The sequence below is a fragment of the Glycine soja genome, chromosome 4, assembly GCF_004193775.1.
Source record: "Glycine soja cultivar W05 chromosome 4, ASM419377v2, whole genome shotgun sequence".
NCBI classification, from domain to species: Eukaryota; Viridiplantae; Streptophyta; class Magnoliopsida; order Fabales; family Fabaceae; genus Glycine; species Glycine soja.
Genome location: NC_041005.1, coordinates 38,172,456 through 38,183,623, shown reverse-complemented (window position 1 = coordinate 38,183,623; position 11,168 = coordinate 38,172,456).

Genomic DNA, 11,168 nt, shown 5'->3' with positions numbered 1-11,168 from the left:
ACTAGGGCGTTCCCCCATGAGCCGAGAAAGCTTGGTGATGTTGCGCGTACTGATGGTACATGAGGTGTTTGTGGGGTTTACCCACGCGGGTGTTGAAGAGACGGCATGGGCATCTCCTTCTTTCCTTTTGCCCCTGTCGCCCCGATTCTTTTGGCATTCACGTTTGTGGAGGAAAGTAATCAAACTTTCCTCTCTTTAACCCAACCTCGATTCTTTCCCGGCAAACACCAGATCCGCAAAGCTGACGCATGTAACCCACTAGCTTCTCATAGTAGAACACTGGCAGAGTGTCTACCATCATGGTGATCATCTCTCTCTCAACCATGGGAGGAGCTACTTGTGCCGCCAAATCCTCCATCGCTGCGCATATCTTTAAAGGTTTCACCCTCTTTCTTGAACATATTCTGCAGTTGAGTACGGTCAGGAGCCATATCAGAATTGTACTGATACTGCCTTAGGAAGGCGGTAATCAGATCCTTCCAAGTACGGATACGGGAAGCTTCCAAATTAGTGTACCACACTACCGCAGCTCCGGCCAAGCTATCCTGAAAGAAGTGTATCAACAGCTTTTCATCTTTAGAATGGGCGCCCATCTTACGGCAGTACATTTTGAGATGGTTTTTGGGACAAGTCGTCCCTTTATACTTGTCGAAGTCCGGCACTTTGAACTTCGGGGGAATAACAACATCGGGTACTAAGCAAAGATCCGTCATGTCTGCAAACGGATAGTCCCCAATCCTTCCACAGCCCTCATCTTTCCTCAAGGAGATCGAGCTTCCTCCTTTCTTCAGTTGCCGGGGGCGGCCCTTCCATAGACAAAACTATTGGCGATGCTGCGATGTTGGGTTGAGGCAACGTGCCTGGTGCCGGCCCTTCGGGGATCGGGGGATAAAACTCGACATCCCTCCGAGCATAATCTTGAGGGTCTTTATGGACTTCGTCGGGCTGCTGAGGAGGCTCTTTTTCATGGACGGGAGAAGCAATGTGGCCCGCATCTTCTTGCAAGATGGGTGGTGAATAGTTGGGCGGCAATCCATAAGGGTAAGCCGCTCGGTTGTATCCCAGGTGAGGGCTGCCATCGTGCCCCAGTGTGTCCCTTCCCCGTCCTACTATGTTTGAGGGAGGATGGTGCGTAGTTGCCAAGAGAGTCGGGTCTGCTTCGGCAGCCGAACTGACAGCGGCGGCAGTGGCCGCGTTCTTCTCCATGAGCTGCTTCATACCTAACATGGCCTCCATCATGGAGGCCATTTGTTCTTTCAGAGCCGACATGTCGGCTTTCATCTGTTCCTGCGTCTCCTCTTGATCACCCATCGTTCTAGATTTGGATCTGGTGCGATAGGGATCCCTTGCGGCGCGTTTAGTTATGGTGTTTTTCCCTAAAAAACCAAACGTGAGGAGTGGGTAAAGAAAGAAAACGCATGCTAGAGATGAGATGTAGGAGTGATTTGATTTGCACAAGCTTTTTGGAGTAGAAACATGGGACCAACTCATTTTATTTCAAAAAGGAAGTCATATCTAGTCAAGGTCTGAGAGACCATACAAGTTTCCTAACGATTTCTAATTATGTGGGCCATTAAGTCTATCATATGCTGACAATAGCCGAGAAGCCATGAATCTCTTCGGGGGCGGAGTAGGTGTCTGCCATCGCCTTGGCCTTGGCTAACAATCGGGGAAGTTCTTGACTCCCGTTCAAGGTAAGAGCAAACCGATCCATCCACATGGTTGCCTCTTGGTGTAAAGAGTCGATCACCCTTCCTCTAGCCTCTTTTTCCGCGTATACTTGGGCATACTCATCCGCGATTCTATGCTCGTGGGCCGTGGCTAGACCTAACTCTTCTTGGTACTTGGCGATGATAGCTAACATGTTGGTCTCTGTCTCGCATAAACGCTGAGACAAGCTTCTTTTGGACCTTGAACAAGCAATCAACTCCTCTTTCAGAACAATGCTATGTGCTCGCGACTGGTCCCTTTCTTCCCTTCGTAACTTGAGTTCATTATTGCTACCCCATAGAGCTCCGCGAAATTTGTTCCGGCCATACTCTTCCTTGCGAGCCTTCTTGGTCTCTTGTTCAAGGGCTCTTGCGGTAATTGCATTCTCTTCCCGTAACCCGGCACACTCCTTCCGAACGTGTGTAGCAGCCAACTTGAACTTCTCCTTGGCGAGTTTTGCCTTTCCTAACTCGCTTTTGAGAGCTTGGACTTCTTCGTCCTCTTCCGGTGCTTCAAAATTCTCTTCGCTGACGACTTTTAACTTGGCGAGCCAATCTAAACCTCGTATGCGAACTTTCAGCCATTCGTGGTACCCACCAATGATGCCATTACGAATGCCTCTAAGCTCTTGATCTTTCCTTAACGGGGTTTCCCATGCCTTATGGATTCTTTGTATAGTCTTGGAATTTTGTGCGCCGAGATCCCTCACAAGGAAAGGAGACATGCTTTCTTCCGTCGGTGTTCCCCTCATGGGGTACCCTAGTTGTCTTATAGCGAGCGTGGGATTGTAATTAATACAACCCCTCGTTCCTACCAGCGGAATGTTTGGGTATCTTCCACATGAGAAAAGGACTCCTTCTTTTCCTTCCTTCCATCGGGGGAACCAACTGATTGTTCTACCTCCTATCCCGGCCAAGAGCTGGTCCCAATCCATTCTCCTCTTTTCAGTATACGAGCGATGGCTCAGGAGCGGACATGGATGTCTTGTGTCTTGTTGGAACAAGTGTGAAACCAACCAAACACAGAGGGCGGGTAAGCAACAGATGATCCGTGCGCTACTCTTCTCGCACCTTCGGTCAAATGTGTCAAATAGATCTGCCAAGACAGCTACCACCGGACTTTCCTTGCTATGGTGGTAGGCAAGGAAAGCGTCGATTGCTGCTAGGTCTACCAAACCATCCACGTTTGGAAAGAGGACGACCCCAAAAATTAGCAAAGCTAACACATCCATAAACGGGACCCAGTCTCCTTGATTGGCCATACCCCTCGCCTTGTCTTCTAGGTACTTCTGTGGTAGGCCCGCTATGCCGTTCCGAGTCTGTTTTATGCGGTCCAAACCTCTTGCTGAATCCTTGACCACAGTTGCAATTCTGCTCAAAGAGGGGAGACATCCGGAGGAAAGATATGGTTTTCTTCCCCCGAGAGGACATCCTAGAATTTCTTCAAATTCTTCAATGGTTGGTACTAATTGGAAGTCTCCGAATGTGAAGCATCTCAAAGGCTGGTCGTAGTATTTGGTGAGTGATGCAATGGCTTCTATGGACACCTCTGCTATGGTCAACTCTAAGATCTTTCCGTAAGTCTTGCGGAAAGCTTGCATTTGGAGGGGTTCCATCAACCGCCCTAATTCCTTGATGCTGGTGGTATCTGGGCTTTTGACCTTGACTTGGTAGAACCTCTTGCCGGTTTGATTTGTTCCCATGCTTACTAAAGTGAGACAAAAGCTGGTGCAAATCAAAACTCCGATATCTCATGGGTGGGATGGATGAATGCATGAAGAAATGCATATGACACAGATGCAATTTACGAATACGGGGGTCCGGGGAATCTGTCACCTTCTTAGATACGACATCTAGGGGTAGCGAAATGCCCCAACGCACGTTTTTAAGAAGGCGACACGGACCCTCCGTTGGTTTGTTTACAGTAGGGATCAAGACAGAACCCATATGCAATGCCTATGCAAAAGACACAATGCGGGAATGTGCACAGTATGACAATATTTACCGAACATAAGCAAAAGGGTATATGATACTCATGCATGGCAGTGTGAAAAATGGCACGCAGCGTGTTTGCTTCGTGCCCCTATTGAAGGGACCTATAAGGGAGAGAACTAACTAGGCTTTTAGCAATAATTCCCAAGGTAGTTATATCTCTCTTGATGGTTTCTAGAGGTATCATCCCCTTTGACGAACATATTGTAGCAGTAGGGACTACTAGCAACAATAGGTTTTCAAAGAGAAAAGCTCTAGATGAGGGTTCACTGTAATCAAGCAAGTCGGAGACCTAGCATGATTACAGATTCACCTCCACTCCTTATGCTCCCATGAACCCGGGTATAGGGCCCTTTTTCACTCACAGTGCGTGCAAATAGTGTTGGTGTTTGTGTGCATCAAATGAATAAATATTTACTTCATGCATACATTTAAAACGCACTAAAAGCAACAAAGAGTTTATATACACAAGAACATAATGAAAGGAAACCAACAAAGGGGTAAGTCACGGTAAAACATTGCACAAAATTAAATGGCCTAACTCTCTAAAAACAGTCCCCAGTGGAGTCGCCAACTGTCGCAACCTACCCTTCGGCGGGAGGGCGACGCGAGACTCGCGGGATGCGTGTTCCACGAAAGGAATACGCGCGGAGTCGCCACCAACGTTTATTTGAGGAAAACGTCGGAAAAACCGGAAAAGACGCGATCTACGAACTTTTAAGTGAAAGGTTCGGGAGTTGTATTTACGCACGGGGAAGGTATTAGCACCCCACACGTCCGCCCCAAGGGACGGCAGCCTTTAATCGAATGTGCAAACGTGACTTTGATTTTTACGTTCCTTTTTATGTCCTTATATCCTTTTATACCCTTTTTATATTTTTCCCTTTTTTGTGGTCGACAAGGGTGTTTCCCTTTGCTCCTACGTATTCCTCAATTTGGGATGAGAAAATCAGACCTACGTAGTTCTTTTTTATCAAGTGATTCCTTTTTTACTTTAAGAGGTGATCATTTTAAGGCGTTGGACCTTAAAAATGATCCATTTTACTTAGTGAGGAAATGAAATGACAAACTTCAAAAGCCTATTTTTTATGGACGAGCTTGACTAGGCGAATTGATTTTAGCCTTTTAGTTTCACTTTAGTTATTAATCAATTCGATTAAGAATGAGAAATCCCAAAGAGAAAACGTCCACTTGATTTTCCGCTTTATTTTACTAAAAAATGTCTTTTTGATTATTATATTATTTTTTACCTCTTTTTGATTTCCAACGTGGTTACGGCACGACCGAACGGTCGGAATTTATTTTAACCGAAGTTAATGGATAATACAATTCAAACGTTCGGTGGAAATTTATTTTATTTTTAAGTTAAGCGAGAAATGACTTAAGTAAAATGGCTTCAGCACGTCAACAGGGGTATAAAAAGTAAACAAAACGAGAATAAAAATGCACGAAACACAATGTGGACCACTACGGGCACATAGAATGAATCGAAAAGCTTGGTTCGAGGTACTTACCCGTTGAAAATCGAAGAACGATGAAGAACGAATGAAGAACGTCGAAGAACGGTTGAAATCTTTGCGAAATTCCTCACGGAAAACGTTACGGAAACGTTCCGGAAGCGCCTCGGCTTAGATTTTCTTCACGGAAACAATTTTTCCAAGCAAATTCGAAAGAGAGAGAAGTGCCTAAGGGGCTGAACCCCTTCCTTCTTGCCTTCCTCCCCTATTTATAGCAAAATAGGGGAGGTGGTTGCCGCCCAGCTCGCCCAGGCGAGCTCAGCTCGCCCAGGCGAGCAGGGTTGCTTCCTCCAGAAGCAACCGCCTTCTGGAGGAATATTCCGGAGGGCCCAAGTGGGCCTGGGTGCTATTTGCACCCCCATTTTTACTAAGTACACCCCCCTCTGCTGTTTTTTGGTGATTCTTTTTTCGTAAAGTTACGGAAACTTACGAATTTCGTAACGATACTTGTTTTCTTTCCGTAATGTTACGGAACCTTGCGGATTACATAATCATCCCCTTTTTGACTTACGGAATGTTACGGAACCTCACTTAATTATGCAACGATGCTTCCATTTGATTTCCGGTGTGTCACGGAAACTTACGGATTGTGCATCAATATTTTTTTGGTTTTTCGGCATGTCCTGGAATTTCACAAATTGCCTAATGATGGGTGCCAAGCACCTCACGAGGACCAAAGAATGGTCGCACGTCATCGAGCAAAGGTCCCCGGACGAAATTAGGGTATGACAATAGGTGATCCAACAGATCATGTTCAAGCTTGACTGTCATTAAAAACACAATGACACACTGCACCAGTCTCCAAGGTGGAGCCTAAACACATCAACGAGGCAATGCAAGACGATAACTGATGAAAGTGATGCAAGAGCTTGACCAGTTTCAACAGAATGATGTTTGGAAGCTTGTTGAATTACCGAAAGGAAATAAGGTAGTTGTAGCAAAATGGATATTTCATAACAAATTGGACGAAAATGGTGAGGTTGTGAGAAACAAGGCAATATTAGTCTCTAAAGGTGACTCACAATAGGAAGGTATAAACTACATAGAAACTTTTGCACATATTGCACGTTTAGAAGCAATACGCATCTTACTTTCATTTGCAACCTATAGTAATATGAAGTTGTATTAAATGGATCTAAAAAACACATTTTTAAATGGATTAATCCAAGAAGAAGTTTCTATTGAACAATCTCCTGGATTTCAAAGTGAAACCCTTCTTCAACATGTTTTTAAACTCAACAAAGCATCATATGGACTTAAACAAGCTCCTAGAGCTTGGTATGAAAAACTAAGTTCATTCTTTTTGGAAAATGGTTTTGAACAAGGAAAGGTTGACACAACTCTCTTTCAAAAGAATTATAAGTCTCAATTTATACTAGTACAAGTATATGTGGACAACATTATCTTTGGTGCCACTAATGAAATGCTTTGTGAAGATTTATCTAAGTTAATATGGACTGAGTTCAAAATGAGCATGATGGGTGAGCTGAAGTTTAGAAGCAAGCTTCATGATGATGAATCAAGTTGATTCAAGTAGTTTTGATGATGACAAAAAACCCAAGAGAATGATTTCAAGATTGAGTCAACAAGTTTCAATAATCAAGAGAAGTTTGATTTCAAGATTCAAGAGAAGATGAATTCAAGATTCAAGAGAAGAAATGAAGAAGACTTCACAAGGGAAGTATTGAAAAGATTTTTCAAAAAACAAACATAGCACAATTTTTTTTTTCAAAAGAGTTTTTCTCAAAATTTTCTAAGTTACCAAAGTTTTTACTCTCTAGTAATTGATTACCAGTTTCCTGTAATTGATTACCAATGGCAAAGTTTGATTTCAAAAGTTTTCAACTGAATTTGCAACGTTCCAATTGATTTCAAAATGGTGTAATCGATTACAATATATTGGTAATCGATTACCAGTGTATCTGAACGTTGAAATTCAAAATCAATTGTGAAGAGTCATATATTTTCATAAAATGCTTTGTGTAATCGATTACATGGTTTTGGTAATCGATTACCAGTGACAAGTTTTGAATAAAAATCAAAAGATGTAACTCTTCCAATGGTTTTCAGGTTTTTCTCAAGGTTATAACTCTTCCAATGGTTTTCTTGACCATACATGAAGAGTCTATAAAAGCAAGACCTTGACTTGCATTTCGAAAACTCTTACATAAGTTTTCCAATTAACTTTTGAACATATCTTTGAACTTCTACTTCTTCTTCTTCCTTTGCCAAAAGCTTTCAAAGTTTTCTGGTTTCTAAACCTTGTTCTTTCACAGAAAACAAAAGTGTGTCATTCATCTTTTTCATTCTCTTCTCTTTTTGTCAAAAAGAATTCGCCAAGGACTAACCGCTTGAATTCTTTTTGTGTCTCATTTCTCCCTTTTCCAAAAGAACAAAGGACTAACCGCCTGAATTCTTTTGTGTCTCTCTCTTCTCCCTTTGCCAAAAAGAATTCGACAAGGACTAACCGCCTGAATTCTTTTTGTGTCTCTCATCTCCCTTTTCCAAAAGAACAAAGGACTAACCGCCTGAATTCTTTTGTGTCTCCCTTTTCCCTTGTCAAAGAATTCAAAACGACACAGTCTGAGAATTCTTTTGATTCTTCCCTTTCCCTTAAACAAAAGATTTCAAAGGACTAATCGCCTGAGATATCTTTTGTTTCCCCTTCACAAAGTTTCAAAGGACTAACCGCTTGAGAACTTTGTCTTAACACATTAGAGGGTACATCCTTTGTGGTAAAAGTAGAGGGTACATATACTTGGGTTGTTGTAACTGAGAACAAGGGAGGGTATATCTCTTGTGGATCAGTTCAAGTGGAGGGTACATCCACTTGGTTGTTCAAAGAGAACAAGGGAGGGTACATCCCTTGTGGATCTTTGCTTGTAAAGGATTTTACAAGGTTGGAAAGAAATCTCAAGGACCGTAGGTCGCTTGGGGACTGGATGTAGGCACGGGTTGTTGCCGAACCAGTATAAAACTCTTGTGTTTGTCTTCTTCTTCCCTACACTCTTTAATTTCCACTGTGCACTTCCATTATCGCTTTTACTTTTGGTTAAGTTTCTATTTTTGTTCTTTACTTTCTTAACATTATAGTAAAAGCCTAATTGAATCTAGTAACATTAAAAAAGATAAATTTTTAATTAGTAAAGGTTCATTAATAATTAATTCAACCCCCCCTTTTTAATTATTCTGAGGCCACTTGATCCAACATGAAGTTCTTTCTAGGATTGCAAATAAAGCAAACACCACAAGGCATTTATATTCATTAGACCAAGTATGTAAAAGAACTATTAAAGAAGTTCAATATGAGTGATGCAAAAGAAATGAAGACTCCTATGCATCCATTACACATCTTGGACTGGACGAGGAATCAACGAAGGTGGACGAGACCAAATACAGAGCAATGATTGGCTCACTGCTCTACCTTACTGCGTCCAGGCATGATATAATGTTTAGTGTTTGTTTATGTTCTCGATTTCAAAAAGGATCAAGGGAAGTTCATTTAATTGCAGTTAAACATATATCCAGACATTTAATTAGAACTTCTAACCTTGGTCTCTTGTTCAAAAGAAGAGAAAGTTTCAGACTCACAAGCTATTGCAATGAAAACTATAATGGTGATAAAATTGAAAGAAAAGGTACAAGTGGAAGTTTTCACTTGATAAGATGCAACTTAGTCACATGGATATGCAAGAAGCAAGGATCAAGTGCATTATCTACTATTGAAGCAAAATACATGTCAACAACAAGTTGTTGCACTCAACTTCTATGGATATTGAAGACTATAGCATCTATGAGAGTAAAATTCCTATCTATTGTGATAATAGAGATACTATAAGTCTTTCAAAAAATCTAGCATTGCATTCCCAATCAAAGCATATAAAAATTAAACATCATTTTATATGAGATCATGTTCAAAATGGTACAGTGGATTTATAGTTTGTACCCATTGATGAACAAGTTGCTGATATTTTTATAAAATCATTAACTGAAGAAAGGTTGATTAAGTTAAAGAGTTAACTTGGAATGATCTCTGTAAATGATTAATTTAATATCCATATGTCGTCCACTAATGCATCCAAGGGCATGTCATCCATTAGCCATTATCATACACTCACAATGTTCAATACATGGACTATATGTCATGCATTTTATAAAACACATTGTTTTCCTTCGCGAAACGTTGTAAGTGCTTGAAAAAGCCAAAAATCCCATTATAAAAACCTCATATTTTTAAACTCTTGGACCTACACTCTCCTTGCAAACACTTGAACTTCCCTCTAAGTTTTCCAAACCCTAGACTTCTTCCCTCTCAAATGGCCTCTACAACACTTTTTTGACATCCAAGAACTCGAAAAATTGGGTCTAAAGTTGATTGAAACCTAGCTATTTTGTGGTAAGTCATTTCTTCAATGAACCCCAAACCATCTACCCTGAACTGATAAGGACCTTCTGGCGACATGTTGAGTTTGTCAACAAGAAGACCATATAGCCTCTAAGGTTTTGGGAGTAAAGGTCGTATTGTCATCGATGCCATTGCTAAAGCAACAAGGTGTTTGCATGAGGACAGTACCTACCAAGAAGGTTGGGGAGAAGAACTATGACTCTCATGTCAGCAGAGCTCTCTACAAAGAACTTTTAAAAGGGTTGGTGTTCAGAAGACCATCTTTTACAACTTAATGTATGGGAAGGCGAAAATCTAGGAAACCAGAGTGTACTTCACAAGGTCGGCTCCAAGATAAACCCTCTCTGACCTCCACATGTTTATGATGTTCACTTGATGAAGAACCTACCATTTGACCTTCCACACATGATATATATCAACATTCTGAGGAACCTCAAGGGCCTAGGTGGTCTGGACGACATCTACTATGCAACCCTCATTAACAAGCTTTTATGGGATCAAGGAGTCTATCATGTGTTCAACAAGATGGACGAGGACTCCAAGCATACCTTAATAGTTAAAGGTTTAGTAGTCGCTAAACAACAAAAGTTTAGAAAAACCAACTTAAAGGCTATGAAGGTGGCCTTGGAAAAAACTTTGAAGGAGGCTCTAGAAGTGGATGTGCACGCCATCAACAAGCCAAACAAAAGAGATTCGCCAAGTCCATTCCTATTGAAGGCCTTGGTCTGGATAGCTTTGGCATGGCAAGAAAAATTAAGAAGATCAATGTTGGGTAGAAAAAGAAGAAGAAAACCAGAAAACAATCCTAAAGGGATGAAGAAGAAAATGTGATTTTGGCCAAGGAACACAAGACCAAAAGAAGGCACGAGTCTGTTGCATCCTCTCTTGAGTGTCCACCCATAATAAGTCCAATCACACAAAGGTTGAAGGACTTAAGTGAGACAAATGATGATAATGAAAGGTTGGTACAAGTGGCCATTTAGAAAAGGAAAGTTGTTGTAGCTGACTCACCTACTCCCAAGAAAACCAAAAAAGCCAAGAAGGCTCAACCTGTAGCTGAACCACGTGCATCCATTCTTCCTTCATCAATTCCCCGACGAGTCAAGACAAGGGCTACCAAGGCCAATCCAAAGATTGGGGACAAAGAATAGGCATTTTCCTTCACTGGAAATAAAGAAGATCCAACCTCTTCCTCATCAGAAGATGTATCCACTAATGACACTCCTCTCATGCCACTCTGCAAGTCTGCACCAACTCCAAAACCGCCTCCACCTCCCTCTTCGATACACCTGGATAGGTTCAGAAGGGCAGCTCCAAGGAAGCCATTAACAAATGAACAACGTTTCCCCCTAGCTTTATAAGTTTGCATAATTGTTAGTAAATATGGTTTGCAAACTCCATGGACTGCCCACGAGTATTCTTTCTAATTGTGACCATATATTTGTTGATTGTTTTTGGGCTGACTTGTTCAATTTCAATGGAACCACCTCCACATAATCTATACCTATTATCCTCAGTCGGATGGGCAAATGAAGGTTATGAACT